We start from the raw sequence: 6036 nt of genomic DNA, 5'->3' as shown, positions 1-6036 counted from the left end.
CGGGGCGGCGGGCAGGGTTAAGAGCCGAGCGGCGAGCACGTGAGCCGAGGGCCCGCCCCCGCCCCCCGCGGGCCCCCCCAGCCGTGCAGGGCCGGGGCCGCCGCGGCGCGAGGACAAAAGAGGCGCCGCCCGCCCGGGACCTGCCTTCCCGCCCCTCCTCGGCCCCCTCGGCAGGTGCAGGGCGGGGCGCGCCGGTGTCCACCTCGCGGTACCCGCCTCAGCCTCCCTTGCTTGGAGAGCTGCGAGGACCCGTCTGTTCTTAGGGGGCGGGAGGCGGGGTACAGAGGGACCCCCGGGTTCTGACCCGGAGATGGCCCCTCTGGGGCAGATCCATGGCTGCCCTGCCTCGGTGCTCCCAGCTCCGGCTTCAAACCCAGGAGGGGGCTTCCTTGGAACCAGCCCCAAGCGCCCCGCTCCACCGAAGGCTGGGGAGCCAGGGACAGGAGTGAAGGGCAGGGGCTCTTGTGGCCCGCAGCTGGCTCCGGCCTTTGGGATCTCCCTTGGCCGAGCAGGGCATTGGCGGTCTTCTCAAACCAGACCCCTTTCTATCCAGCAATTTCCTTCTTTGGATGGATGATACCCCAGGGTCTTCTGGCTTTGCTGCCGACCTCCGAGGAGGTTGGCTTCCCCTCTCTGGGCTGAGTGCCTCACACAGGGTACCCTGATATTTTCCCCTTCCCCCAAATACATAACTAGCCAGGTAATTTACATGATGGTAGTGTGTCCCATTTCTGTCCCTCCATTTTGGCAGTCCACATCTTTGAGGAGCAGAAGATACCTCTGGAGCCCACAGCCTCCCCTCTCTGCCAGACTAGGTTGCCCTGGCTACAGACCATCTGGCCTCTGTGCCTACTTCCCCAGCTGGGCCCCCAGCTTAGCTCCCAGACTCCCAAGCAAGATGGGTTCCCACTGGGGCTCGGGATGTCTGACCCCTGCTACGGGGTCCCAGGAGCCAAAGATGGGGTAAGGTGAGGTGGTAAGACATGAGGTCCACTGGTGAGGCCTCGCCTTGACTTTGTGCCCCAGACCAGAGCATCCTTGCACCCACAATGGGCAAGCACAGGTCACTGAGGAAGGAACAGGAGTGGACACAGGGAGCCCCTTGCTGGGTCCTCTGCTTCCCTGGGGACCCAGGGACTCTGTCAGGGAGGGTGCTGCCTTTAGCTTGTGACAGCACCCACCCCACCCCACCCCCCAGCTCTATTTTAGGCCCAGGAGAAGTGAGAAGGCGATTTCCCAGGAGGCTCTGACATCAGTGCTGGGAACAGGGCGACTCCCCTTCCCCCCATCCAACCACCTGCCATTCCAGACCCAGATGCTCAGCAAGCCTGAGTTGATAGTTCCTTCATCCTGGAGACATCTTGGAAACCTTCTCCAGGATGTATGGGCTCTGGGGAATTAGGACCTACTGTGTGATATTCCCTGGAAACCTACAATTATCCAGGATGGGGAGACCATGCTTCTCACTTTACAGGTGGGGAAACTAAGGCTCCAAGAGGCTGCAAGAGTTTCCCAAACAGCTGGGTGGTGAGAGGCATATCCCATTCTTCAAGTTCCCCTTCCTCCCCGTATCCTCACCTCTGCCTTCTGTCTGGGACTTAGAAGGGACTGGCCCATCTACTCCATCTAGCCCACCCTTCACCCCCACTCACCAGAGTGAGCCTGTAGTACCCTACCCTCACCATGCTACAGGGCCTCCCAGGAGAAGTGGGGTTGTCATTTCATAGTCTGGATCCCCCTCCCCAACATGCCCAAAACCACACAGAGACCCCAGTCTGTGGCCCTGACCCCCAAGGCTGAGGCACAGTCCTGACTCTGTGGCCATGTTTCCTGGGGCTGCTTGTTGGGGAGAACTTGCTGACCCTGAGTGACACGTCTCTGGTAGCTTTCTGGACCAGCTCCACTGGTACTCAAGTGTATGGACTGTTGGCCTCCAATAGCCCCTTACCTCCCTGGGTTCCCAGCTCTGAACAAGCCCAGCTGGACATCTTGACCTTCCCTTGACCACATCCCACTCCCTGCCCTGAGGCCCCTCCCTGAATCTTGTCCTCGGGGTTAGCTCTGATGCCAGCTGCGCACCTTGCCCAATCAGAAGGCTTGTTTCAGATCCCTCACCCAACTTCCCTGCTGAGGTCAGGGGCTGCAGGCAGCCTTTCCTCAGACTGGGAAAGGAGAGGTGGGGTGGGGATTGTCGCCAAGGATGGGTTCTCTCCTTAGACTGGGGGCCCTGAGGGCAGGGCCTGTGCCTCCCCCTCAAAGAGAGGTTAGTTTTCCTGGGGGGTGCCCCCCCCCCCAACAACCTCACAGCTGTGGCGGGTCCTTTGGACCCTCGGCCCAGCGCTTGTTTCTCCCACTCGGAAGAAACCAGAGGTTGGTGGCCATTGTCATCTTCACACCACCCCTGGGCCACCCTCTGGGGGAGCTGTTAGGCTCTGGTCCCCGCCAGAGCCCTCCCTCAGGAGCCCCTGACCGTCAGGAGGCTGGGGCCTCCTTCCCCTGTGCAGTTCTTCCTGCCCTTCAGCCAATTTTCCCTTCAAATTGTTCTGCACAGGGGCCAAGCTGGGCTGATGCGGGGCGAAGACCTAGTCCCACCCAGCAGCAGCTGCAGGTTAGGGAGGGGAGTCTGCTGCCCTGGACCTGGGGGGGCTCAGTGGGCAGGGATCCTGCTGACAGAGGCCCCCCAGACCCCCGCCTAGTCTGAGAGGCCTGCAGCAGAGGCCGTGCCAGGCAAGGAGGCAGGGTGAGAGGTGGGAAAGGGCTCCAGGAAACCCACTAGGGTCCCAATCCTGGTTAACAGCTGTGTGACCTGGAGCAAGTCCTCCAATCTCTCTGAGCCTCCGTTTCTTCACCTGGGAAATGGGGCTTCAAAAGTGCTCCCCAACAGGGCTGCAGAGGGATAAGTGTGTAGACGAGCCTCTGGAGCTCAGAACAGCGCCTGGTGACAAGGGTTCACTCACCCTGAGCTCGCAGTGTTCACGTCGCCCTAACACTCCCGAGGAAGAAACTAGCTCCTGGCCGTTGTCCAAAACCCAAGGGACTCCTTTATGGCTTGGGGGCCTCGGTGTCCCCTCTACCCAGCACGCGGGGAGACTGAGGACATGATACTGAGGGGTCGGGGAGTAGGGAAATGCCCGCAGCACTAGAACAAGGAGTTCCTTCTGCCGCCTCCCAAGGCTCATCACCGTCCTTTTCAACCAGGAGAGGACTGCTACTGTCATTTGAGCATCTCTTGGAGGGAAGCCTCAGTCTCCTCCCTCCTGGCTGGCTGGATGGCCTCCTCCTTTTTGTTTACTTGTTTATTTATTTATGGCTGCTCTGAGTCTTGGGTTGCCACGTGGGCTTTTCTCGTGTTTTCTCTGTGAGTGGGAGCTACTCACTAGTCGTGGTGCTTGGACTTATTGTGGTGGCTTCTCGTGTGAAGCACAGGCCCTCGGGTACTCGGGTTTCAGTAGTTGCGGCTCCTGGGCTCTAGAGCACAGGCTCAATAGTTGTGGCCCATGGACTTAGCTGCTCTGAGGCGTGTGGAATCTTCCTGGACCGGGGATTAAACCGGTGTCTCTTGCATTGGAGTCATGCTTTGCGATTGTGCACCCAAAGGCCCAAAAGCACAGTGCTCCCCTGCCACTTCTGCCCAATGCAAGCGATCCTCCTGGAGTTGTGGAGAACCAGCTGTTGGAAAGTCGGGGAGCTCAGGGATGGGGTGTCTCATACAATCCTTTAGTGGCTTCATCCACAGATTTACACTGGAGATGGGGCTTTGGGTCAGCAAGCCATGAACAAGGGAAATGAGTGAAAATCAGCTCCATTGAAATTTCTAGAACAGAGGACTCGCAGGTGTGTGTATGTTGGTGGGGGCTGAAATACGTTTGTTGAGTGTTTACAATGTGCCACGCACCTCACCAACGTATTTAATTTTTTAAAATATATTTTTATTTACTAATATTTATTTCTGACTGTGCTTGGGTCTCTGTTGCTGCGTGGCCTTCCTCTAGTCACCGCGAGTGGGGGCTGCTCTCTGGTTGTGGTATGCAGTCTTTTCGTTGCGGTGGCTTCTCCTGTTGCAGCACAGACTATAGGGCAGGCGGGTTTCAGTAGTTGTGACACATGGGCTCAGTGGTTGCAGCTCCCGGGCGACAGAGCGTGTGCTCAACAGTTGTGGCTCACGGGGAATGTGGGGTCTTCCCATGTCTCCTGTACTGGCAGGTGGAGTCTTTACCACTGAGCCACCAGGGGAAGACCAAGCTTTCATTCTGACTCCCTAGTAAGGTGGCAACGACTCTTACTTCCGTTCTTTAGATTTAGAAAGCTGACTTTCAGGAGTTTGCCCAGAGTCACAGAGTGGTAGGACCTGGATTTGAACTCAGGCCTGCGTGACTTGAAGTCTACAGGATTCATGGAGAATATGGAGGGTGTGCCTTGAAGAGCATTCTGGCTGTTGTCAAGGGTCAGGTCAGGGCCTAAAAGTGGGCACACAGGGGCTGGATGGCCCAGGGTGGTCTGGCAGGAGGTGGCGGAGAGGGCAGGGAGGCAGGGTGGGTTAAGGGGAGGAGGGTCAACAGGGAGAGGGGACAGGAAGGCCTGCGGCTGCCAAGAAAGGGGGAGAGATGTAAGATGGGGCGGGCAGGGGAGTGGTTCTCGCCCAGGGACTGAGTTCTAGGCGAGTCCCTCTGAGGCAAGTAGAACAGGAGGCATACAAGGGATTCACAGGAGGTGGTTGTTTTTTTTATTATTGGAGGAAGGACCCTTGCAATCATCTCACATGAGCCCCTCACTTAAAGATGAGGAAACCAAGACCCAGGGCAGTAAAGGGTCTTGTGTTGAGTGTGGCTAAATCTCCTGCCTTCTCACCCAGCATGGGTGAAGACAGGAACTCAGAAGGGAGTCAGGGGTGGAGCTACCAATTTGCTGAAAGAACCAGAGTTGGGAGGTGAGAACAAGGGCCCAGACTCACATCTGGAGAGGCAGTGAGGGCTGGGGGCTGTGGGCTGGGGCTGCTGAGGGAACCAGTGCCCGTGGTAGAGAGGGCAGAGGCTGGGGGAGGGAGGGGAACCTGAGGTCAGCGGGAGCAGGGGAGCCAGGTTCCAACAAGGTGGAAAAAAGGAAAAGGATGCCAATTTTGGTCGTTATCAGGTTCTCCGAGGTGACCTTGGAAGGGACGATCCTAGCGGAGTGCTTCGGGTAGAGCCACCGCGGAGGTTTGGACGGGGCAGGAGGTTCGGGCACGGAGGCAGTGGCTGTAGACCGCAAGATGTAGCCAGAGAACAGAAGGGAGCTCTCTTTAAGCTGCTGAATCAATGCAAGTGTTCTCCAGGCTGGAGTTTTCGGTCAGAAGGAAGGAGAGGTGACAAGCCGGAGGAGGACACTGCCAAGGCTGGCGGGGTGGGCTGGAGAGCAGACAGCGGCACACTGCATCCTCTGAGAGTCAGACTGAAGGGGGACACAGGGCAGGCTGAGGCTGTCCTGCTGAGTCAAGGTCATCTGCTGAGACGAAGGGAGGGGAAGGAGGTGTGAACAGTGCCCGTGTGGAGGAGCCACCAAGGGGCTTGTGTCAAGCAGCACCTCGCTGTCCTGGCTCTGGGCTCAGGTGGCCTGGGTTCCTCTCTCAACTGACATCCTAGAAGCCGGAACAGAGACCTGGAGGCAGGGAGATGTAACACTGGGGCTTGACCTGGCAGCGATGTGACGTCCAGATGTCACATCAAGTTGTTGAAATGGGAGGGGAAGGCCATATAGTTGGATGCGAGGTCCTGGGCAGATGGTGACAAGGGCATCAGGACCTGGTGTGTCAGTCTTTGAGTGAATAGCACGTGAGGCTCTCAGAGGTCTGAGAAAGGGGCAGGGGAGCTCCCCACTCAAGTGGCAGTGTCGCGGGAACAGCAGTGGGGGACGAGGCATGTCCCTGAATTGTAGAAGAGATGCACCCATGAAGCCTGGAAAGAAGCTACTGTCTGGGCTCCAGGCGGAGAGGAGGACCTGGAGCCCTGGTTCATTCCTTGGGAGTGGGTGGCATGTACGCCCGCTTCAGGCAACTGTGAG

Source organism: Bos indicus x Bos taurus, chromosome 19 (genome assembly GCF_003369695.1).
Source record: "Bos indicus x Bos taurus breed Angus x Brahman F1 hybrid chromosome 19, Bos_hybrid_MaternalHap_v2.0, whole genome shotgun sequence".
Taxonomy (NCBI): Eukaryota; Metazoa; Chordata; class Mammalia; order Artiodactyla; family Bovidae; genus Bos; species Bos indicus x Bos taurus.
This window is presented reverse-complemented; position numbering follows the sequence as displayed.